Source organism: Electrona antarctica (assembly GCF_951216825.1).
Source record: "Electrona antarctica genome assembly, chromosome: 9".
In the NCBI taxonomy this organism is placed as follows: Eukaryota; Metazoa; Chordata; class Actinopteri; order Myctophiformes; family Myctophidae; genus Electrona; species Electrona antarctica.
Window position 1 is genome coordinate 25,628,854 of NC_136790.1, and position 27,323 is coordinate 25,656,176.

General features: G+C 44.0%; 1 protein-coding gene across 1 annotated transcript in view; it reads right to left on the reverse strand.

Moving 5' to 3' along the window:
- plxnb1b (plexin b1b) overlaps window positions 1–27,323 on the reverse strand; it is a 97,571-nt gene that overhangs the window by 53,198 nt on the left and 17,050 nt on the right. Inside the window, exon 2 of the mRNA XM_079510872.1 lies at window positions 22,841–22,920. The gene's annotated coding sequence lies outside the window, so the exon portion shown is untranslated. The remainder of the gene's footprint in view (window positions 1–22,840; window positions 22,921–27,323) is intronic.

The following is a 27,323-nucleotide window of genomic DNA, read 5'->3' on the forward strand; positions in this document are numbered from 1 at the left end:
TTTAACTTAAACAGAACACATCAAAGTACACACACACACACACACACACACACACACACACACACACACACACACACACACACACACACACACACACACACACACACACACACACACACACACACACACACACACACACACACACACACACACACACACACACACACACACACACACACACACACACACACACACACACACCTTCCGATACCGCCATTCGAATACACAATACTCATGAATAGCAACTTCTAGGTACGTATTATGCTCACACAAATACCAACACACACCTAAATAAATACCAAAGCCACCATCCAGACACACACACACATAACCATCTGGATTCTAACCCAAGTCGAAGGGGAATCATCGACTTCACTAAGGGAGATTAGACTTCTGGATTTCAGGCAGGGCACCCATGTTGCTGCACACACCCTCCTCCAGAAACACACACACACCCCTACCCTACCTACACCACCCGGAACCCAGAATCCTGCTCTCCCCCTCCTGCTCTCCCCCTCACCTCTAGACCCAGTGGCACATAAAATGCTAGTTCAGGACTTCTCACCGGAGGCTTGTGTTTCATCAGCCCCCTGCCTGACTGCTGAGCTGCTGCTATGGCAGCCCCTCGGCCTGTCAGGCCTGCCTGCTGTTTGATGCTGGGTGTGAGCAAGAGAACAAAGCTGCAAAGACGCAGCTGCATATTCATGAACGAAGCCGTAGGAGGAGAGGGGACCGGATAGAAGGGGAACGTGCAGGAAAATGCGCACACGCACACACACACACACACACACACACACACACACAGGCTTAAAAACTGTACTCTGCTTTGTAATTGAGGAAAAGGTGTGGTTTTGCCTCCTGGAGTGCTACACTCCAGCCTGTCAGCTCCCTGCTCTCTGCTCCCTGCTCTCTGCTCCCTGCTCTCTGCTCCCTGGGGAAATGACCAATACTTTGGGAGAAGAGCTATACACGATGGGAGTATTCTTCTTAAATATAAAATAAATTAGAATGTGAATCTTCCTTTTTTCCATGTGAGTGAAGACACTTTTGTAACTTAGTTTGGACACAATGCATTTTACTTTCATTCAGAGCGTTAATTCAACTCGTGAGTGAGTGAGCAGAAGGCTGGGAGGAGGGGGCGGGGGGGGGGGGTGGTGGCTGGTGGTCAGAAAGACAAATATTTTGCCTCTCCTTAGTCTCCTGGATGACAGTGTCACAGCAGGCAAAACAAGTTATTAATAGACCAGCTACTGGGAGAGGGACAGAGTGGACAGACACAAGATGGACAGATGACCAGAGACAAGGGGGGGAGAGACAAAGACACAGAGAGAGAGAGAGAGAGAGAGAGAGCACAAGCCAAAAAACACATGCATACTGTACCTCTACATTGACAGTCAGATATATGGATGACTTCTTGTCTGCATGTTTGACAAACTTGAGTGAGTGTCTACTGAGTTGGAGTTTAATGGGAGAGCTTTGACACGCACGCACACCACCTTGAAGCATAACATTAAGGTTATAGTTAGAAAGCATGCCCCTGTGCACAACCAGAACATATCTTTGTCATATGAAAACCACAGAATAACAACAATGTATTGCCTTGTGCCTTTGATTCTGCTCACCACGCACTACACTAATATTTGATATTAATAGCATTCAAATGATTTTCAACAAACAACATTGGTAATCAACATTCACTCCATTTCCAGTGTTTCTACTCAGTGTAAAAATGGCCAGTAAGTATTGAGGTGGTAATAGTCTGGATAGAACAAGGGGTCCTTTGAAAAAGAGCATCGTGAAGGATTAGCTTCCATTGGCAATTCAGAAACATGGAACTGCTGCTTCCGAGTTCCGACCCACTCAGTCTGAAGAACTACCCTGCGAGCACAATGCATGTGTCCAAACGCACACATTTCTATCAGTGTCACTGTCCATTGATTTTCATTGACCAGTGACCACATTCCTTTTCAAATAATTTTCACTATCACACAATCAAAAACCTGAGGCAACTTTGACCCAAAACTGAAGCGTTAACATGAAATAGTGTCCTTGAAAAGTGACACAAAATGGCCTCACTTTGCAAGAATGTTTGCATCTTTTCATTCTTGTATGGATATTCAATCCTTTAATTTAAAGAATAGAACAGAAACACACACACTCACTCTCTTTTCTGGGAACCATGGACCTATAATCCTCTTTTTAGCGTAGCAGCCTTTTCTGAGGAGGTCAATAGTTTCCAGTGCTAACTGTTGTAATGTCAGTCTGTAATGTCAGCAGAACACAGCAGTGCGTGCGTGCGTGCCACGCATATGGGGCATTTGCATAGGACAACATGCAAGGTTGGTGAGCTTTGATGCACACAGCCGCACACACACACACACACGCACACACACAAACACACACACACACACACACACACACTACACAGACACATAAGGCCCCGTTCTGGCAGGTCCCGGGTACTAATAAGGGCAGTGTGGAGAGAAGAGAGAGCGCAAGAGAAAAGGGTAAATGTTTGTGTGACTGCCATGCTGAATGATGTGTGTACACCACCATACAAAGAGCCTCTTTGTGCTCGCATGCATCCAATGCTCCTTTTCCATAATACTGCCTTAATAAAACACAAGGGTGTGTTCTGTGTTGCTTACAATTCCATGGTAGCGGGGCTTATTGCAAACGTGCAAAGTTGAGAGTGACGATGTAAAACAGTAGGGGTGGGCCAGTAACGTACGCACTGGTGCAGGTTTTACTAGAGTGTGAAGGAGTTTGGAGCACAGCGAGGCTCCAGCATAGCATTAAACCGCAGAGAACATGGTGAAATGAGATCATAATAGATTTTAGGGCTAACACACTAACATTTTAGTTGGTTGCACTGGTGCACCTAACTTGATCATATACGGTAGGCGACTGAGCGCACAAGCATATGATTTAGATGCACACACATACAGTACACACACATACAGTACACACACATACAGTACACACACATACAGTGCACACACACAGAAATACCCATGTAAGGTGCACTGCTGCGACCCCAGTGCGACCGATACATTTATTTTCGTATCACTGCACTGGACAGTTTGGGCACATGTGTGCCCAAAATGGGAGTACACAGGAGCACTAGATTCCAAAATACAACATCATATAAACTAGGGATGTCCCAATACGATTCCGGTCATTTGATTTTGAGTATCTGGCGATACAGATTGTTTTCCGATCCGATATTTATATTTTTAATATAACACTTATGAATATCACAATATCCAAAATCACAGACAATATCCATCTGGACAACCCTAATTATAATGTAGTTAAAATGCAAAAGATATAGTACTAACCCCTCTAAAGTCTAAACACTCTGGAAGGCCAACGCCCTAAATGGCCTCCAGAGTTCCCATAGCTGTGAATCAGATAAACAGGTCAAACCAACAGTTTGAGAACAACGATGGGCTACCACAAACAACCTATAACCTGTAGACTACTGTAAATCTGTAACGCTCAAGGCAATTTAAAGGAGCATTCAGTGATTTGGGTGATTTGGAAAAAACCCCGGTCTGCCCCGGTAACAAGATGTGCACATGTCATGCACACGCTCTACGGTGGGGGGGGGACACGCAACAGGCCAACAGCACGTGCACCAAGGGCCGCCCCCATTTGATCATGATTGGAGGAAGGCCCCTCTCATCCTGATTGGATGAAGGCTGGCTAACCCTATAGCCAAAAACTAAACCTATGGTTTTTTGACCCCAGGGGTTAACTGGGGACAGGGAGGAACTCCTTATATGGTCAGCACTCTCTATAGTATGCAGGCTTATATAACGCATTCATTTATTGGTACCTCAGTTAAGTGAACAGGGTGCTCGGGGGGGCACAGTGGTAAAGAGCCTGCCCAGTGCATCCGGCTTTGCAGAGCATCTACACACAAACACAATTGGCCCGTGCAAGCCAGGCGGGGAGAAGGGTGATGATAGTCACGTAATCCTACGGCTGGGGTGGCATCTGCAGGCAGGGAGTGTTGGACGGGAGGAGTAGGACGAACGCTATACAATACAATACGTCCTCCTGGTGGGGGCTCCTCACTGGCAGATGAGTCAGTAGGATACAACAGCAGTGATTACCAGCACGTGTGCAGGGAGGACTCATTTGACATAAGCAAATTGGGGAGAAAAAAAAGTGTGTAAAAAAAACCCCAAACTTTAATGTAATTAATGTAATTATTAATAATAAATAAACAGCTAATAATATTACCCTTTTTATACAGTAACATAAATAGACTCTTGAAGAGGGCTGCAAAAGTGAAATAATTTATAATTGCTATATACTGTAGTGTACATAGCAACAACAAAAATATATATTTTTAAATGCACTATTCTCCAAAAACAAATATTGCATTTGATGTTTGTAATAAGTTGTTGAATATCCTTTCTCAAATCCTTGTGTTGCATTTGGCTTCTCTTCACAGCACTATCCTCCTGGAGGTTAGGATGGGCATTGAGCGGCTCTGTGGCTGGATAACATGTTGGCTGGACACCAGCCTGGAGTCTGGTGCTCTTCCAGCCTGATTCTGTTGCTCTATCCTGGGCAACTGTCTTTTAAAAAGGCCAAAATAGACCGAGGCGACCTTGGCTCGAAAATGACAGACTACAGGCTCAATGTAAATATGTGTGTGTATGCACGCGAGAGGGACGGCTCGCATGTTTTGCTGGAAGGGCTCTTGTTCATCATGTGAACATCGTCGTCTGATGTCGACTGTGTGCTTCGAAGCCCTGCACATGTCTCTGCACATGTGGATGCCAGGAGAGTGAGAGTGCATGTAGGTGTGACAGATTACACCTTGTCCCCCTGACTGTGGTCCCCCTGACACACACACACACACACACACACACACACACACACACACACACACACACACACACACACACACACACACACACACACACACACACACACACACACACACACACACACACACACACACACACACACACACACACACACACACACACACACACACACACACACACACACACACACACACACGCTGTCATTGATGTAACTCTATAATTCATGAGAACCTCAGGATGTGACGTTGCCATGTAATACTGCGTGATCGCCTTAAGACTGTATAAACATAGGAGTGATCTATAAAAACAAAGCCAGCTCTGCCTCAACAGACCACCCTGAAGGTGGTTTTGAGTGGTTCGGGAGGCGGGGGGTTGGCACCCTGGCATAGCCAGTAGGAGAGCACTGCGGGCTGTGACCAGGGAGGGTAGGGCATACTGGTCTGTTAGAAGTGAAAAACAGAGGAATGGAATGGGAGGGGAGGGGAGGGGAGGGAATGTCAACAAAGAACTCTGAGATAAGAGCCTCACACATTCCTACTGCGGTCCTGCATAAAGGCTGTTTACATCCCAGTCAGCAGTCAAGTGCGCGAGTGTGTGTGTGATGATCACGTCCAATGATTTTCTCTCACCTCTGGAACGGCTTTACAAGACAGAGATGTACTATAAAGTGCTGAAGGACACACATGTCAGTTAGACTATTAGCTTGGTGAAGGGGTGTACTATGGAGGGGTGGGCAGGGCGGAGCAGAGAGCCCCGCCCCTTCTCTTCATGCAGACATGGCTTGTCTCCGTCCTTCAAACCTCCTATCTACGCTACGGTCTCTGTGTTTCTCTGGTGCTTTCATTTAATCATAAACTCGCCCACCGTCCTCTCCTTCCTAGCAGATCCTCCATCGCTTTTATCCTTTTGTTCCAGTTCATCCTCCGTCTGCCGCTGCAGGTCCGTCCATCCGTCGGCTCTTATCTCCCCCCCCCCCATCGTCTTAGCATCTTCCTGTATGGTGGACCCAGCCTGCTTATAAAACCATGTGACCCATTGAATTGAATAAATTCAGGCAACATGGATTTTTCACCTGTATAGGCCTACATATTAATTAACACTAATGTGTGGAGAAAATGGTTCATGATTGTTAATTTCAGGCCCTACATCCGAGGAGTACATCAAACTCACTCTGCTCTCTCTAAACTTTCATCATCTCTCTCTTTCTGCCGTCGCTTTTGTCTTTGCCTGTCTCTCTCTCTGTTCTCCACTGGACTTGACTCCTGGCAGTAAAGATACAGGAATGTTCCTCCCCATGAGTCTCTCTCTTCACGCCCTTCACCATAAATACTGCGGGGCTTTGATGCAGCCCGTTGGCATTTGGAGCTGAACATTTACCCTGGGCCGCACTTAGTAACTTACAGCTCCGGCCTCCAGCTCCAGCTGTGATCGTGTAGTAGGGTACATCTGCTTAATAAGGACAACCAAACGGGGTGCTTTAAATTACATCCCTGCACAATGCAATGGGGAAAGGCAGAACTTTAAAAAGGTCTTGCAGATTTATATGCATCTGAAAAGAGCACGGATATATTTTATATCTGGATGTTCCTACATACCGTACATCCATCACGTGTGTGTGTGTGTGTGTGTGTGTGTGTGTGTGTGTGTGTGTGTGTGTGTGTGTGTGTGTGTGTGAAATACAGCCCAATTTCAGCCCTACTTGACTTACAAAATAAAATGAAATAAAAACTATGAAAGGTGGGGAAAGAATTGTGCAAAAAAAAAGTCAAGTCACAAGTTATTGTCATTAAAGATGGAGTGCCGTGCTTTTTGTACTTTTTCTGTTTTGCATGCATCTATGGAGTTAACATTACTAGTCTAATAGACCCCCAGCCCCAGGTGTGTATTTTTGGTTTCTTCCTGAATGCCTTTGAGTCAAAAGGCCCAATCGAAATAACACCATTTTAGTGACATCATTACCCTAACCCCTCCCACATCATACAACAGCTGTGGGTGAGGCTTAAGTTCAGGTGGGTGGTGCTATGGTGAAAACCAGGTATATATAAACTTTATTACAGGCTCATGGCCCACAAGGTAAGACAGTACATCACATATACGAGAATAAAAAATAAAACAAATACAGTACATTTACCCAGCCCCACAGGTTACTACTCTAGGCGAGGCACTCATGCCAGTGTCCTCTGATGGTAGAAGTGTACCTTACAGAACTACGGCCTGGGTCTGTCATCTGTCCAATGAGTCCATTCAGTGAGCTTGGTGACTTGGTGGGTGTGGCACTGGCCACATAAAACATAATTTTAACACTTTCTGTACACTTTTTTGAAAGAAATCTTTCTCCTAGTATAATCATAGTACCTGATGATCATGTTTTAGGGGGAGGGGAAATCACGGCACTCCATCTTTAAAGTCATCCAAGTCCCCAGGACATTTTCGTTTTATCCTTTTAGCCTTAAAGGGGCATTACACTCATTTTCAACATTTTACTATGTCATTAATGTACCTTAGAGCTGTTGTGTGGAAATAATAAAAAAGTTCCCCCATTCTGTGTTTCCTGGAACTAGAGGTCTGAAAAGAATCATTTACATCATTTATCTTTTTCATAATTACAGTTCTAGCTAACACAAAATGGGGGGACTTTTTTATTATTTCCACACAACAGCTCTAAGGTATATTAATGACATAGTAAAATGTTGAAAATGGGTGGTTTTCCCCTTTAAGGATCTTGCACACTGCTGTGTTGTTGGTCCTTGCTCACTGGTGTGTTTTTCAGAAAAGCGGAAGAAAAAACTAAACTCAATATTTGAGTCTGAAAACGCAGCGGTCTGCAGGCTCCTTCAATGTCTGACTGTACCACGTGTTGTTTACATTTCTGACTAAATAAAGTATTCAATGAATCAATCAATCCAAGTCGAGACTAAGTCTTTTTTTTCCGATTTGATTTTTCAAGTCTAAAGTCTAAAGTCATCAAATGTGTGACTCGAGTCCAAGTTAAGAGGCCACACCTCTGTTATACACACAGTCAACAAATCAGCTTGTGTCAGCTTGTCTCACAGTTATTGCACTCACTGACATGATGTCGAGCAGAATGGAGCGGGGGGGAAATGCCACTCCGCTCCCTGACGCTCATTGACTTGCGCACCTCTCGCTCCTCTTGACTTGCGTACCTCTAGCTCCTTGCTGACGTCACACACAAGAAATTGTTTCCTAACAATGCAGGTTCGGGACTTTAACCGTTGCCTAACAACGCCCATTTGTGCCGATGTTGGGCATGTGACATGTCTAGTCCATATATGGGCATTAGCAAATCTATGCAGCAGCTACAAGCAGACACTACCTGCAACAACTAGAACTTTATATAGTACAGAGCCATTGAAGAGAGTTTAGTATGACATCTCCGTTCACTTGGCGGCTCTTTTACATAGACTTCTATTGGCGAGGAGTGATAAAGGACTGAACCGGCAGTTTACGGAATGCATTGGAGTCTATGGGCTCGCGCGAGTGACAAACGAGTACATGAACCACATGACCGGGCTGTTTTCTGCACCGTATTTATATACGTATACATACACAGTACACACATGTGTAAAAACAAAACTACATCATTGTCATTGCTACTGTCCACTGTGGGGAGATATTTGTTTGGCTTTTGGGTGGTTCTTACTGGGTTCTTACAGCCTTTTGGGTGGAAGTTGCATCATGCCTCCATGTTTTGGTTTGGCGTTGTTATGGCCATTTAAAAAACACATCCGGCCTGTAATGATCAAAGGAGAGAGCTTGGGGTTTGAAAGGCATTCATTTTCAAAAGCCAAGTTGCACCGCACTATTTTTGCAGTTGGACAGGCTTACTGGAAATGTATGCAATACTTGCATGTATGCATTGTACACACACACACACACACACACATATACATAAGGTATGTACTGTATAGACTGTGTGTGTGTGTGTGTGTGTATGTGTGTGTGTGTGTAATGTTATTTATACATGCAATTGCACCGCACTATTTTTGCAGTGGGACAGGCTTACTGGAAATGTATGCAATACTTGCATACATGCATTGTACACACACACACACACACACACACACACACACACACACACACACACACACACACACACACACACACACACACACACACACACACACACACACACACACACACACACACACACACACACACACACACACACACACACACACACACACACACACACACACACACACGGTATGTATAGACTGTGTGTGCGTGCGTTGCGTTGCGTGCGTGCGTGCGTATATATATATATTGTGAATCGAATGGGTATATAATGGGAGTGTAATGATGATCTATTGTTACAATTCATGTTCCTCTGCAGAAGAGAATGGAAGATTTTCTTGGAAAATTGGGCTCTCCTCCCTCCAAGAAATTCTTGGGGGTAATATCTGAGACGGCAGTCCCATGGAGAGGGAAAATGCGTGTGTGTGTGTTTGCATTAGCATATGCCAGACAGGATAGCACTCCACAGTCAAGTCTCACACCTTCACCGTAACAGCCTCATTCATCACGGAGCCCCAGACAACACAGGGGTCACCAACCCACCGCCACGCACACACTGACAGACTTCATTATACAGGAGTGCTGGGGATAACGGCATCAACCCATTCTCAGAGTACACACAGAGCATCGCATATACATCTAAACAAGGTCTGCGTTCTTGACCTTGGAGGAACACACAGTAGCCACTTCTCTGCCTCAATCGAGCCACAAGCAGGTAAATAATAATGTTTTGACAACAGCGAACAAAAAGGACAACTGGGACATCACCACATAAGACATTATTTCTTACACTGTCAGGATGCCTGAAGAAGGTCCATGACCGAAACGTTGCCTTTATAATAAAACATTTCATTTTACTGTGCGAGTGTAGACGGTGTGTGGGTCGTTCCATTTCATACATCTACACGTCTGCTGCTTCACTAACGCAACTAAACTGATGTGACGTGCAGAATACTTTGCTTTTCCTGGACTTTCTTAAAAGAAAACATCTTATTGCACTCAGTCCTGAGTGTTTGAACTGTCTTGCTGTGTAGACATTTCAAATAGAGTGATACAGTTTTACTGCTAAACTCAATATAGAAATGGGTTCACCTCCCTTCAATGTTTTGTTGTTTTTAATTTGAGAGCAGTTTTGTGCTTTCTGAAACTGAAAAGGAATCTTTTAAGAAATGGTAAGATGTGTGTTGAGTTGTGGAGATTATCCTAACAAAACGCGTGAATCCCATAATAAACCTATGCTTGCGTAAAAGCTTATTCATCAAAATAAGCAACCCAGTGGGAAGCCATGCCGGAGGTTGGCCTACTCCAGAAAGACATCATCATCACATATTAGCTCTATCGCCTCTATTCACACTTTAGAAAGACATCATCATCACATATTAGCACTCTATCGCCTCTATTCACACTTTTATTTTCTCTTTATGTTGCTCAATGGTGGAGCAAACTATACTAACCTAGTGGTGGTTTGATTTCCCCTTCAACAACCCACCCACCCACACTATAAATGTAAGCACTTACCCACTGCAAGGTACTTTGGTTAATGGAAAATGACTTGGAAAGTCCTACTTGGCCCCACTGTGGCAAAGGTGTGTGTGTGTGTGTGTGTCAAAATCCCTCAGCCATGTGTTCTTTTGTCTATGGATAGGACACGGACACAAGGTGAACGCTTTTCAAAAAAAGAGTGATATATAAATCAGTCCATTGTCTATCAGCACACAGTGTACGTACTGTAATACGTATTATAGAGGACCAATGTTTTTAAGCCTGGGGGCTGGTGGTCAAACAATGTTGCTAATGGGATCAATGGGATTACACACAGTGTCAGATCCACAGCTGCATGGGCAGCGATAAGCAGGAGGATCACAATCAGTCAGATGGTCACACACACACACACACACACACACACACACACACACACACACACACACACACACACACACACACACACACACACACACACACACACACACACACACACACACACACACACACACACACACACACACACACACACACACACACACACACACACACACACACACACACACACACCAAGAACGATGGTGGAATTGAAAATCTGTAACACTCTGCCGCCCCTTATATTCATACCAGCCTTGACATTGTTGCACGCGCGCACACACACACACACACACACGCCTGTTATCATAGACCACATCCTCCAGCCCTGGGGGGTGAAGAAGCCCACCTCCAGCTCTCTCTCCTGGGGCTGATTGTGAAACACAAATCCATATGTACATGCATGGCTCCTCTCATAATCCTTAACCTGGAGAAGACCCCCCACCCCACCCACACAACCCCCACCCCCATCTGGAGACGATAGTACAGCCCATCATCTCCCCAGGGGAGCAGTCAAAAACCAAAACAGGAGAAATTGTGTGAGGGTGTGTGTGTGTGTGTGTGTGTGTGTGTGTGTGTGTGTGTGTGTGTGTGTGTGTGTGTGTGTGTGTGTGTGTGTGAATTGGTTTGGGTAGGCTGGGGGTCTCTAGACAGGTTGTGATGGATGACTCATTCCAAACCATTGGGCTATAATCAAAATGCACCAGCCACCCTGAACCTCCATACTTCCTCCTGTGGTGGGAGAGGGGAGGAGCCCTGTGGTGGGAGAGGGGAGGAGCCCTGTGGATGGCACCATGTTTAGAAACCAAGGATAGGGAGGGCGTGTGTGTGTGTGTGTGTGTGTGTGTGTGGGGGGGGGGGGGGGGAGATTTCTTCTGTTCCAATACAAGGGAGGGACAGCTCCATTTAAAACACAATAGGCACCCTCTCTGCTCCCCATCACCCTCCCGCTGATAGCAAATAAGAGTGCGAGTGTGTGTGTGTGTGTGTGTGTGTGTGTGTGTGTGTGTGTGTGTGTGTGTGTGGAGGAGGGACTGTCACATCTCCCAGGAAATGTACATACATTCATGTCTATACATACAATACATATAAGTCACTCACTGTCACTCACCACAAATAAAAGGCACACGCACTGAAACATACATACAGTATGAGCGTCAATGTGCCCTTCTCCTGCCCTGTAGAGACACAGATGAGCTTCTCATTAGTCATTATCACCAATCAATAGAGTGGATTGACCCCCACACACACCACACCACACCCCACACCCCACACACACACACACACACACACACACACACACACACACACACACACAGTGTTAACATTAAATTCCATCTACTTTAAAACCCACCAGTACAAAAACACCTACTCAAGTAGACCTGCATGACTGCATTTTTGTACTATTTTCTATGGATAAGTACATTTGGTGTGTGTGTGTGTGTGTGTGTCTTGTGTGTGTGTGTGTGTGTGTGTGTGTCCTACAAACACAGAACAATAGAGTTCTAGCCATTGTATACAACCACACCCAGACTCCACAGCAGATAGACTGTCACAGAATATCTGCAGACGCATCTGTGTTTCTGTAGTCTAGTCTACTGCAGCAAGGGAATTAGTACCCATCTGTTTCCTTAAAGTTCTTCTGAATTGTCCTAAAGCATCAACATGTTTTTGATTGTATGACCTACGGTTCAAGAGCTGTTAAAACGTGAAGTAGGCTGTGGTGCTACACTTCCTCTGCCAACCTGGGTGGGGCAGCGGACTGACCTCATGCTTCCTTCTATGCATGAGGAGTCCAAGCTGCTTCTTTTCACCTGACAGAGGGGAGTTTCCCCAGCCGGACGTAGCGGGTGGAAGGAACACGTTATTCCGACCAGTTCTCCTCCATCTCCTCCATCAAGCGCCCCGGCTGGCCAGGGGGAGGCAGTTTAAATTAAATAATTAAATAAATCAAAATCGCCCAAGATCGGACCAACTGTATCGAAGATTAGTTGGTTGTTGTTCATAGACACACACGGACGGACGGACAAAAGCATGGTCATAGTACTGTACTGTTGTTCAGTACAGTAAAAATATGTCACTGAACTGTTGTTGATGCCAAAAAGAACTTTCAGATGTTCTACAGTGGCACCATGTGAATGCTTCACAAAGCCTAGGATCAAATGTTGCCTCCCCTACACCGTCTCCCTCTCTTTCCTACCGTCTATCTCTCAATATAGAATAACTACTGACGGGGGAGGGGTGTTTGGTTTGCCCACAAAGCCTTGGCAGTAGTTTGAACTCGCATTGCAGTTGTGCGAGTTCTTATCTCCTGGGGCTCAGCAGGCCCTTTTACTTTATATTATGGAATATCACAATACATACTGTGGCAGGTCAAAAGTACAAGATAAAAATAATACAATATACACCATAATATACGCGTATTTATGCTATGTGTACGACTGTGTCTCTGGACAAGAACATCCAATTCTGTATAAAAAATGCCACAACAGTATTATAAATGAGGCTTTAACAGAGAAATACACAGACAACAGGACAATATCCTGCTGAAAGCATCCTTGTATTTGAATGGAAAGAGCATTCTGGGACCATGCAGGGACAAACTAATTACCCAAAACATGGGATAACATGGTCCATTTCGCTCTGGGCCCTGGGCTTCCCTGGTCTACAGTAAGTGGATGGGGAAAACGGGGCTGAACGAACTCGTAAAACTGTAGACCAAGCGTGCAGAACCAGAAAATGCCAACCATCATCACACAGTCTCTTTTTATGTGGTTCGCTTCCACAACACGGCTTATGTATATGTGCGTGCTTTGTGCTTGATCCCACAAGAGACAGGGTATCGATATGAAAAGCACCTTTATACTCCACGGGATCTGCCCTTTGAATTATCGCCACAGTAGTCTGTGTGTTTATGTGTATAAGAAGGGTGTGCAGTCTTGATGAGGGATTGACAGTCTATCTCATTCCAGTCTCTCTCCTCCCCACTGTTATCAGTGGAGGCTCTGAGAGCTGTTTATATACTAGTCATTACTCTGTCCTCCCTGCAAGGCTGCCGACTAGCTGAAACTGATGGAGGGTTACAGTTACGGCCACAATACCGCCATATATCCTTAACTGATGAAGGATCAAATAAAAACATTTGCAGTGTAATAACTAATGCCTGGGACACTTTATGCAACTTTTAAGGGTAATTTATGATCCGCCGCATGCCAAGAGCGGTCGAGAATAGCCGACCTAACAAGCTCACAACGGGTCACGGATCTGCACCGAATCTGAATGACACATTAATGCTGCGTTCACCCAGGCAGATACAAAAGATGTAAAGATACAAACCTACACAGCATATGTGCAGCTCACTGAAGTTGAAACCAGCTCAATGTTTTTGTACCTTTTGTAGCGGTTGTAGTGGCTACAAACTCTGGACGTATCTTTATATCTTCATGTCGCTGGCTTCCATTGAAAAATAATGGTAGCCTGTATCTTTGTAGCGGCCAGTGTGAACGCAGCATAGGAGCCTCTGAACAACACAGAGCCAAAGGCGTTTGTACTTACGCCCAGCTAGACGGCTGCACCCCATGACTGGCACAGTCCTGGGTACGGTAGGGTAGGCAACCCGGCCCTAACTTTAAGTTTACCATGATTCTCTTAGTTTCGTGTAGATAACTCTTGTGTATTCATGGATACATTAAGACCACTAGTAAACAACAGTGGGCAAAAGGTGTGCTTAGCTTCACATGCAGATAATAAAGTAGCCAGCCAGTCCCATGGAACTGTGGGATGCACACGCTGGATCTAGCCGAGCTACCCGAAAGACCAACAATTACTATTGTGCACACAGACACAGGTGCATTGCATACACACGCGTACATTAAGTCAACAGTGTTTCATTTGAACATCTTAGTTTTGCTTAGTTTTTACCCTATTAACTAAGTTATTTTGAGTATTTAGAAAAGCGCTTTATAAATTATTATTATTAGTGTAAGCACAAGCACAGATTACACACTCGCATGCACAGACCCAAACAACAAAAGAAAATATATGAATTCCATGCCAGAACAGTGCAGACCTTTTCCCGAGATAGCCTCGTCTTCCAAGCACTTCAACAATCAAAAATGATCTACCAGGAACAGGCTCTGCACAGTCTGCCACTCTGCCTGAATAATCAGGCCCTATTAAGGCCCTATCTATCCTCTAACTCCCATCATCTATAATTTACCCTAGAGAAAACACTATTCTCTTAGCACCAGAGCTGCTACTTGTCCAAGAGCTGCTGCTTACCTGCCACACATAGCACTTCCATAGTTGTGGGCCATGTTCACAAAATTCAAATCACTGCACAAGCAGATATGAATTGCATGCGTAGAGGTTAGTAGACGCTGGGTGTCTCATCTTGCAGCCCCCCCAGCATCTCCTCACTGAAATTCTCAAAGAAGAGCACTAATTGGAGGGTTTTTTTGCACTGGGTAAAGAGCACAAGAGAACAATAGGAATCGGTCCCAATTTGTCATCTTGAAGGTCCCTCGGAGACACTGATGCTGGTGTGTGTGTGCGCGTGTGTGTGTGTAGTGGGATGGTGTGTGTGTGTGTGTGTGTGTGTGTGTGTGTGTGTGTGTGTGTGTGTGTGTGTGTGTGTGTGTGTGTGTGTGTGTGGTGAGAGAGATGGGGGGTCATGCACGCCCCAACACCTGGGGACAGACGTACATATTGATCAGTCTCCTGTGTTTAACTGTACCTCTGGGTACTGAAGCACCCGAGGCGCTGCCTCCTCCAACCCCCTCTCCAATCTGTCCATTGTCTCTTTCAATCTCGTACTCCATCTCCTAACTCTCGCCGCAAGCGGCCTCCTCTGCCCTCTCCATCCATCACACTTCTTCTCTTCTTCTGCACCTCTCCATGTTTGCTCAATATCTCCAACTTTCCCCTTTACTATATTGGTTCATTAATTTCTGTGTGTGTGGTGTGTGTGTGTGTGTGTGTGTGTGTGTGTGTCTGTGCGTGCGAATATGCCTTTCTCGACATGGAGGGAACAGAGGGAACAGGGAAAACACAAATCTTTTTATAATGTTCCAATAAAGGATAGAGGGAGGACCGGACGTCCGTCCACCTCTATGAACGACTGAACGTGCTGCAGTTCCAGCTTTTGCCAGTAGGTAGTGGCAGCTTCAACGTTGGATAGCCTTACTGGGGGCGTGGTTCCAATCAAGCCATCTAAAGCCCGCTTCCCACTGGGATCCGGGAAAGCTTCCTAGTCATTTGAGATTTCAGCTAAAAAGCATTATTTTATACTTGAAAAAAATAGCAGATATACAAGCTCATAGCGTGTCACTTTGTGCCACGCTACTAGCTTGTAGATCTGCTATTTTTAAACAATCGTGACAATTTGAGCAAATCTTTGAATATATTATTTTAAAGCCAACATCTCTGAGGGCCCTTGGAACAAAATATTTTCAGATAGGGGTCGGCATCCAAATGCATATAATCTTGGGGTCCTTGACATGGAAAGGTTTTAGCACCACCGGGTACATTTGGTTCAATTTGTACAGTTTACAGTGAGTTACACACACGTACGGGCCGGGGCCATTTGGAACCCACTCAAGTGCGCACTCAAGGGTGTGTTCTGAAATGCGCACCGACTCACCTATTAGTTTGTATTGGCAGTGCGCTCAGAGTATCTATATCCGAACGCCCCCTTTGAGACCCACTGGTGTAGTAGAGTGTTTCCAGTGAGCCAACATGACCATATTGCGACCATTAGCTCAGTGGTAAACATTTTAGCACAGGAAACCGGGTTCAAAACGGGGGTAGAAGAGGAAAGTAACATAGTGCCGCTTTATTGCATATATTTAAATTAATGCATGGTCTTCCGTTTGCAAATTCTAGGTCAGAATACTTCGGGTGTGATGACCCAAAAATACGGAACCACCAACGAATAAACAAATAATCAAAACCAACCACCAGTGCAGTGGGACTAGCAGTGAGTCTGCAGCACAGCAGACATGTCCCCCGATTTTCATAGATTTGAATAACAAAATGGAGCATAATCCAGGCCACGGCAGAGTGGTTATAAAACCGAATGAGACACAATGAAAACACACAATCACTACGCTGTTTCTTTCTCGTAATTTAGATTCTGCTGGAGGGGTCCATCAGAATTACCACAACAAAAACTGACTTTCAGACTTCACTATTCCCTACCGATAAAGGTTGAACTGTTACTGTTCGCACAACAAAAAGTTACATTAAAGATGCCAACAAAACGGCCTGGGCCATGGCTCAATGGTCCAGGCACCTTGGCTGGTAATCCAGTCTGGCAGTGTGCCGCGGGTTCGACTCCCGATCCCGACGGCCTTTACTGCATGTCTTCCCCCCAACTCTCTCCCCATTTCCTGTCAGCCTACTGTCTGTCCCTTCATAAAAAATATAAAATAAAAGGCAAAAGCCGAAAAGAAAAAACATTAAAAAAAAAAAAAAGATGCCAACAAAACCATGTATACCTTCCATGCCACTGTACATAAAGGAATAAAAAAGAAGGGATAAAAAGAAAAGAAAACAAAGCTGTGAAGTAATGCAAGGTTGACCCATTTCTTTTTACCTTTTTTACCTTTTCATAGTCTGCCTTTGATGTTGAGCAGCTGAAAATATTACTCAGTCAAAGCAGCAAAGTATTAAGCAAGTAGTGCTTAAAGCTTCCTGCAAAACTCAGTCCTAGAAAAGTATTTTCCTCTTGCAGGAGAGGGGGGCTAAATAGCAGAGAACCGAGATGGAAAGGTAGTCGGAATCAGTGACTGAATGTCACAGAAATGCTCAAGCGATTATTGAGATTCCAGACCCTTCTCTGGACGTCCAGGAAGTGAAAGAGATGGACAGAGGTGACTTTGAAAGCACAAGGGAGTAAAAAAAAGAAGGCAATCATTCAAAATGAAAGTATGGCCTGTTCTATACTTTTCTCTCTCCCCCTCCGCTTTGGTTTCCCTTTCCCTGACTCAATCCTGGTGTGCACATGAAGTACAGGCATATAGGCTGACGAGTCTCCCGAGATGAAAATGTAGTAGTAAAAAAAAAAAGAACGTCAGAAGACTAAATGACATGATTTGATTACTTTGGTCTGCTTGCTATACGAGTGCTCCTTCTCCGTCACTCGAGGAAAGTCACCTTGCCTCCCGAGGACAGAGGGCTGTGTGGATAAGCACAGCGATTAGGCTATGCGATTACATCATGGCTTTGTTAACACTTGCAACACCAAAAGCACAATCACCTGGGGTAATAAAAGTTATTCACTTTCACTGCAAAAAATTAATAATAAATAATGTAAAAGTTGGCTTTGCGCTACAGTTGCGATGTGGGATTTGAGGCAATTTGAGATACATGTCAGTGCATGCATCCTAGTGCAGCTGCCTGGTCTAGTAGTATGCATACTGGACAGGCTGGAGCAAGGCTGCCACTCTTCAGGTTACGAATATCCTCCTAGGGGGATGCTTAGGGCCTAAAGCTAAGGGAATAGATTTACAATCAAAGGCCACCCTTTGAAGAGATGACCACATCCCTACATGCGTACAAGCTCACACATGGTCAAACACACACTTGAGTGATTCGGTGCCAATACACATCTCATAAAAAGTACAACTACAGGTCATGAATGTATTATGCTAATCTGTCGGGGGAAATACTGGCATATTTCACTTTTTCCCACAGACAGCTAGTAATTCTCAAGTGCTTGACATTTGTAGTTTGTTCTAGTCCAATGGGCACACAGGTCAAGGTAGCCAGGCTGCTTGCGTCAGTCTTTGGCATAGGGTCATTGGAAGATCAGTGTTAAGTCTCCACAAATAAACAGCAGGACAGACTCTCTCTTCAAAAAGGGTGAGTCACAGACTTTGGTTGATGACCTGAGTGGAATAATTTGCTTACCGTGACGCAAACATTCAGTCACACTCAACCTCCAGCTCCTCAGACAGCAGTGTCCCAGGGCTGAGATGCAGTTGGACAGTTTGCCAACACAGAGCAACGGGGGTTGAAGTTAGCAGGAACACACCAAACCACACCCTTGGCGGTCCACACCCGTTGTGTCAGACATTTTGACTGGGACCATTAACGGAGCATTATGGAAGTCTGTTGTGGATTATTCTATAATTTGGTTTCAAGTGTCCTGCAGTTACAATATTTACAATGTACTTTTGGCATTGTGGATTTGAGGACTATCAAATCTAAATTGAAGCCATTAAAAGCCCCCACCAGCAGTGTGGACAGGACTGTCACCTGATATAGATTCTCTGACTCCAGCAGTATGGTTCACTTAAAGGACCACTTCACCACTTTTCAACATCTCTTCATATAATTGGTCCTCACTAATGTTCATGATAAAACACCACCATTTTTTCCTACTCAGTCTGTGTCTCATATGAGGGCTTTGGGCAGTTCGGACACCCGTCCACCAGTGACATCATCATTAGGCAGATTTTTTTTAAACAATATTTGTTTTAAAATATATTTAGATTTGTATTATCGTGAGAATAATGGCTTCAACTTTTGCATTGCAACTTTTCAGAAAAGAAAGCCTGCCGTTTCTATTAGCTTGGATTGACCATCGATGATGTCACTGGTGGACGGGTTTCTGAACTGCCCACAGCCCTCCTATGAGACACAGACCGAGTAGGAAAAAATTGTGGTATTTTATCATGAACATTAGTTAGGACCAATTATAGGAAGAGAAGTTGAAAAGTGGTGAAGTGGTCCTTTAAGCAGGCTTATTTGGTATTGCTCCAGATTGCCATCAAACTCATAATGTTACTTTAGATGTCTGATATGCTTAGGCACACTAATCAACCCAGACCCCCCCCCCCCCCCCCCCCCCTTTTCCCTGACTGCCCAGAGACCCCAACTTTGGTCAATCACTCACATTGGTGTGTTCATTGGGATGTGCAGTTGGCCAAGAATGGCCTTTCTGTATTTCCTTTTCAGCATCAAATAATTTAAAAAGACTCCACACCGATGCCATTTTGGATCCCGGCCTGGAACCCAGTTGCAAAACAATCAACATGGATGCAGTCATATCATATGTTGGAGAGATGCCCGTTTTGGAAATTGTTTGGATCCACTAAACCGCCATTGAAGATTCAGTTGTGATCCTATTTTAACCGCTAATGTTTTCATGTTTTCTTGAAATAATCAACCATGTTTTCTTGAAATAATCAACCTTGTGGAATTGTGTTCATTGTGGCAGGTAATTCTTCAACAATCCGTCTTGCTTTATGATCATTTTAGACGACAACTTTCGCCTACATCGTGAAGTTGTGTGTTGCTATGAAACAATAGCGTCTGTAGGAGGCCAGGTGTGTCACAGTCAAATGGGTGCACTGCACACACATGCACATTTCACTCCCCTGCTGAGTTTCCTGTCTGCCATGGTTGATCATTTCCATGTAATCTAATGCTTGGCTGCTCATCTCCGGCTGGCTTTAGCTGTGTGTGTGTGTGTGTGTGTGTGTGTGTGTGTGTGTGTGTGTGTGTGTGTGTGTGTGTGTGTGTGTGTGTGTGTGTGTGTGTGTGTGTGTGTGTGTGTGTGTGTGTGTGTGTCTCTCTCTCCATGAGTGCCCCTGCATGTATGCAAGTATATAAGCAAGACTGACTATATTGTGCTTTCTGATGTATTGGTTGAGCAACAACAGTTTGCCCTGCATATCTCAACCTTGCCCTGTCCCCTGGCAAACCTGATTAAAATCAATTATTCAAGTGTGTGTGTGTGTGCGTGCGTGCGGTGTATATATGCTTGTGCGTATTAATGCTTCAAGGCTGTCCATGCAAAGCAAGGTTATGATTTTGGTGTGTATCTGTTATGTGTGTGTGTATGTGTGCACACCTGCCCACATGTTTGTGATAAAGCTGGGTAAACACAGTGAGAGACAGGAAAGTGGTGCATTGGTTCATCGTGGTGTGTGCGTGTTTTGAATTAAGTCAGAAAACACTTGCACTTTGAGCAGCGTTTAAAGAATTGTGATGCTCACTGTAATAACTTTCAGATCAACAAGAAGTTTAACTTCATGACAGTCTAACTGCACTGCAATGCAATACACAGAACTTATATTTGTAGTACTAGTCGACCGTGTTGGTACTAGTTGACTAGTTGATAAGAAGAAAAAAAAAGTTTATTTATTTTATTTTTAATTTTTTCCTGATTTTGTAGGCCTCAAGATCAGGTAGATTATAGTTAAAGTCACGAATGTACACAGTTTTTAAATGTACAAATATTTATTTCCAAGTTTGTTTGTTTTTTACACAATAGGTAGTTAGTCGAGTAGTCGACTAGTAAACTAGGCAACTAGTCAACTAGTAAAAATGACTAGAAGTGAATGCCCTAGCACACGCACACACACACACAGTATAAACACACTATTATAAGTTATAACACTATACCCCCGCAGACAATAATAAGTGAGTTCATTGACATACACCCCTCACTTGTGAGTGAGGTAGCGTTTAAACAGTACTCAAATCACAGGCCTGGCTCCAGTGCTGCAAACATAATGACTGTGTGGAAAGCATAGAGCTAATGTGGACATGAAGTGACTCAGTGAGACCCTGAAAGAGCCAAGCACTAAAACATTGCTTTTTATAAGGGCTAAATGGAAACGAAAGCTAAATGGAAAGTTACCTGTTGCACATTGTATTGTAAGTATTCATTTTAAATTCAGGGTACAAGGGATAAATGTTTGTAAATTCAATTTCAGATGATCGACGTAGGATATGTTTGTATTGCTGGCTTTAAAGTTGAAAACCGATTATGTTCATTGAGCAACACGGTCGTATGACCAATTATAAATTTGGCTTTAGAGTGCTACGTGGGCAGATGGGTCGCAAACAGTTTAGCTGAAGGTGCAAGTTCCACACCATGACCCTCCCAGTAGAACCACAGAGGCTTCCGTGCTCGTCCCCCTGACCCCCACCCTGCATTTAGCCCATGAACCTCCAACCAGCCAACTGACCCCCCCTTCTCCCCCCATGCCACCGCAGTCTGAGAAAAAAAAAAGGCCCTGGATCCAATTTCACAATGTAATCAAAACATTGGGCTTTGAGGGATCGCTCGGAGGACAGGCAGCCGTCAGAATGGCAACTTGGACATAGCAAGAATCAAGGAAGAGGGATCAAGCAATGGTTTATGTAACCAAGGTCAGCTGTGGAGAAAACGCAATAATCCTTGACTGAGTCAAAAAAACAAAACAAAAACCAACGCAAGAGCACAAGGAGAGGGCGAGAGAGGGAGGGAAGAGAGCAGACCGAAATATGAAAACAAACAGATAAAAATGCTACTGTGGGTGCGGGCTCTGGAGTCCATAGCATGGCCAGAGACTCTGGTTTGGTGTGGGGAGATGTAATTGGGAGCAGGCGTAAGCGTTGACACTTTAAATAGCTGCTGAATGTGCAAGGATGCGGTTTAGGGTGGGGGGGGGGGGGGGGGGGGGGAGTTGTCAGAGGAAACTCAAATCCCAGGCGATGAGCTATTGTATAATTCAGATGAATTGGAGGAAATAACTCGAAAGCCGTAAGCATTACTACCCAGGCACATCTGGGTATTTTTGGTAACACAACTGCAGCAATGACCAAAGAAAGTACTTAAGGATAAACCTGCGAACTTAAGAATATCATAATTTTGTTAAAAGTTATGTCAATTCTGAATTTATTAAAGTACAATGTTTCTTCATCAAGTACAAACATGAACCAGAACATGTGAAGGTGGTGGGCTAGAGAAATGGGCACAACTCACAATCATTCACAATGAATGTGAATGAGAAGACCGAGAAATTGTCTCTACTCGCTAATGCTCGCTAATACTTATTATATTATGATGTAATTAAGGGTATGTTTAATTGCCTGATGCCTACATATCCCAAACCACAATCATTTGATCAAGTACACAATGTAATGAGTACATGTGATAACCCCACATATCTTCAGATGCTTGCCACTGTGCGATGTGAATACATTTTACACCAAGTAGTGTAACTTTAACCACTGTACTCTGCACTGTTGTCACATGTGTAGGTCATGATATATTAACTTGTATGTAAAGATCAGGTCAAACACAAAACCATTTGGATTCTTACCAGACAAAGTCCGCTGCTCTGCGCCTGGCATTCCAAGCTCCTGGAAGTTTTATACAGCCCCCATGAGAATCAGTCCAAACCTGAAGGAAAGACACAGGTGATTAGAACATTTACATTTTACAAGGACTACTTTTTTCCCAGGGCCTGTGTTTCCACAAGGCGAGGATCTCATCGCAAACGATACCATTACTAGTCTTGGAAAAACCGTGACTTCAGACACAAGAGACAGACAAAATACCATTGTCCGCAGAGCCGAAGGATTCACCAGTTGAGCCTAAACAATTTGAAACGCTTGCCATGTCATCTTAATTCTTGCTACGTGCAGGTGAGGCCTCCATGTCTGGTTACAAGGCAGCCATTGTTCAAGATGACAACAAAGAACCTGCTGAACACGGTGGGGCAATGCTTCATAAAAGTCACCTTTAAAAAGGCAGACCCATGGCTGCTACAAAGATGAGAGCACAGACCTAGCATGACAAGCAAAACGTTTACAATGGCCAACAATACCCAAAGCCACAAACAGGGAATGGTTAAGAGAGAAACAGCATTAGAGGTATAAATTCAAATAAATAAAAGAAAAGAAACCTGTGCTTAGTAAGCATTGTAATGGAATGTATTTGCCTTAAGGTATTCAAAGTCAAGAAAACCACATGGACTGGCGGCTGGGTTGAAATAAACAGTGACATGCCTGGCCAGTAAATCTGATTGAGCTGAAATTATCCAGCTGAACAGACTTTCTTTTCATGAAACGAATGTGAATAATTTACAACTTACTGAACAGCTGAAAAAGAAAGGAAAACAAAACGGTCTCAGTGCGTGCTACACATCTAATACTTTTTGAATCCTTCTCTGAGGGTATTACAGAGCTGTCAGAGCTATATCATTCGCTTGGCCGCAGGAGCTCTGAAATGACTCTCATTGTCTAGGAATGTTGCCTTAACCTGGCCAACACTTGGTAAAACCTGGAGCTTCTCCAGTCTTCCCTCCAGGTAGTAAAAAGAGAGAGCGTATAGTGAATACGATATGTTCCTGCCTGGAGGCCAGCTAGCTAGCGCATACATGTGCTGTCTTTGCATTTTATCGTTGCCTTGGAGATGGTTTTAAGGAAATCCTATAGCTGTCTTTCTGCCAGCTGGTCCCACAATCCCTCAGAGAACTCCCCTGTATTGACCATCAATGCTCTTACTTCATGCCTGTGTAACTATGAAGTAAGAGCAATTTAGCCACCATGTGAATATTGGTCGTCAATTGGATCTGCAAGGTCTAATTTATTTACCTCAATTCAATTCAATGCCCTACCCACAACAAGTCCAAGCTGTGTCACTTACTGATGTAATAGCTCTATTTGTCACTAAGCCAGAGTGTGACGGCCAGGCCCAGAGCTGAGCCTCATGGGGAAAATGGGGAGCCAAAGACAAATACCTCTTCTACACTCACAGTGAGCAGAGTGTGCTGCATTGAAGAGATTGATGTTGACGGGAACAGGAAGTGTTGTTGTTTGTTCCCCTGACTGTGGCTTCCTTTTTGAAGATTAAGGCATCATCAGGATGAGCAAACAGGCCAAAGACGACGTTATCAGACGAGTCAAGCAGAGTTAACGTCTGTTAAACACACCGTGAGTACATTATCTGTCACACTTAAATATGACCACACAAGTATATAATATAATCTGAGAAATAGACATTGTGAGGAAAAGGTTCCTGGTCCTTAAAAGATGAACTTATGGTTAAATGCGTTAGAGTTGGGCTGTACTTTAGGAAATGATTCAGCTTGGGGTTAGGGTTATGCCTAATTTATACTTAGTTGTGTCGCACACGGAAATAGATGATCTACAAGCTCACAACGCAACTCCTCAAGTGCGTGTGTGTGTGTGTGTGTGTGTGTGTGTGTGTGTGTGTGTTTCCCAAAATAGAAATATTGGCCTAACTGTAGCTGAAAGTATTTGTACAAATATGGAGTGCCCAACTACATGGAAAGTTATACAAGTAGTAACTCCTTTCAGTACGCTGTGGTGCGAAGGCAGTGAGAGAGAAAGTCGTGGACACATGTTCTCAAGTTAAGTACATGCATCCATCCATAACACAATTTTATCATTCTCAAAAGCATAGTTCTTAAAGACACCTCTTGCGTGAGTATTAAGTGTAACTGTACCAAAAATATGAATCTCTCGTGGAACAGTCACATGGTGGTACTTAACCTGTGAGGAGGGTGACGTGTGAATGAGTCTTCCCTGGTGTGTACCAGCAATTTATCTAAAAGATATATACAGGCAATATATCTGGCAATATACGGTTATTCCAGTGAAACACAGCTTTGGTTAACCAAGCTCATCAGTTAACTGATGAAATGTTGTAAGGACATATAATAAAAATCCAGGCACACACTCATGTTAAGGGGCGACTGGGATCCGGATGCATTTAAGCCTTAACGGTTCCCTTTGTGGCCATGAAATGGACTGTGCCCATGTCAGCCAAGTTTCCCATCGTTAGTGAATGTATGGTGACTCTACTGGTGACGTGGTGTGTGTTCACTCTCCCTTGCCAAATTCGGTGGGTCACCAGCCAACACAGACGGCCAATTGTTCTCACACACTCTATGGGGGGTGACATCACAGTCATTGTACTAAGTGTCCTCTTAAACATGCCCGCTGCTCCAAATAAACAAGGACCCATCTCGAAGGGGCAGAGAGGGGCCAAGTTCTACATAACTCAGGTCAGATGAACACGGAAAAGAAAATATTACTGCTGCACCACATGAGAAAGCAGGGAAGCAAGTTTTCTGTAAACAGAAGTGGGAAGCATCGAGTCCTTCAAAGTGGCTAAAATAGTTACAAACAAGACTTGTGAGAAAAACAGACTTCAAAATCATGGTGTTCTCAGTCATGAGTGCAAGCTTTTACCCTCAACTTGGCATGTTGGTAAGTTTGGGCATACACCACAGCATCATAATGTTTTTGTTCTACTGCCTTCTCTTGAAGAGGGCAGGCTACATTTCCCATACTTAAAACCACAGCTGTTAAGTAACTGAGGAAAACGAAGCGTCATCAAAACCAACAATGCCACCATTTCTTGGGCTGTTAAGCTGTCAGTCTTAAAACTGCCATTGACAGTATTCCATCGGTTCTAAACACTCTGTAATTAAATACCGAAAATTCCTATTTTAATCTCTCTCTTTCTTTGCTGAAGGATGAAAACGAGGGACTTAATTATAACTCCTAAGTATCCTGTCCAAGAGGTTCGGTCCTCTCTGGCCACTGGGCAAGCACGTGGCTTATGCCCTCCTAATTGCTTGTTTCCTAACTAATGACATGCCTGAACAAAAGTTACGCCAAAAGCAGCCCACCACAAAAGAAGAAATATAAAACTGATGGTGATGCTGTGATGGTAACTCATTTTGTGGTAAATAGTGGTCTGTGGAGGTTCATGAGCAATTAGCGCTCCTATAGTAGGCTATGTGACTGCATCCAGAAAGAGTAATGCCTCTTATACCTTGTCATGCTCCTGGCTGTCACGTGATGAAAATAGCCGAACACATAAAGGTTCACCAGAAATGATTAACATTTGTGAAGGATGGTTGTGCCCATTGACATCTTGAATTGCAGATTGTCATTGTATTGTCAATCTCTGAGATTATAACTGATTGCCGATGGTCCTGCCTATGTATAAATGTCATGCAGAAAGGTTTAATAAAATCTGACTCTGTGTGCAAGCCAGGCGCTTAAAAGAAACTATATAGCCTAAGTCCCAATAGAACACAGTCCACACCTTGTATGTATTATTTATGTGGTCAGGACAGTGCACATTGCCTAAACTTAAAACCTTTCTATAAGGAATAAAATGTACTTTTGTCCAATCTGTACTGTATGTCAATATAACTGATACAATTGGGGTGGTTGTATTTAGTCTCCCTGCTCTTCTATTGAGACATTTAGATCATGTCAAAGGTCAAAGGTCATGTATCACCTAGAGTCCTGTGTCTACTGTCTAGGTCTAGGTCCTAGACAGTAGACACAGGATCGGACACAAATTCTGACCTGAAAGTCAAGATTCAATTTATAGAGAAAGAATAGAACTACTGGATGGCAGTCCGTACACTGTAACTTTGTAAAGCTCCCACAATCAGTGCTGGGCTGCAGTGATTGGTGATACACACAGGTGCAGTCAATATGCTGAGTGTCTGTTGACTTACTCAAGTTCAGGTTCATAGCCTATAGTAGGACTGAACCAGAGTAATCTAGTAAGAGAGTGGCGACACTAGCGTTGACTCCCATTGTAACAATGGATTGCGGAAGTGTTCATTGACATTCTATCTCAATGGGATAGTTCCAACCATAGGAGCAATTTTTGGAACTATAGCCCATAGGCACCCGCTTTGCGGCGAGATCAAAGCGTGGGGGTGCATACTTAGTTTAGACTAGTCATTGGTTAGACATGGGTTAAGGTTAATTATGTAATTTAGATAGCATATTATGTAGACATAGCAT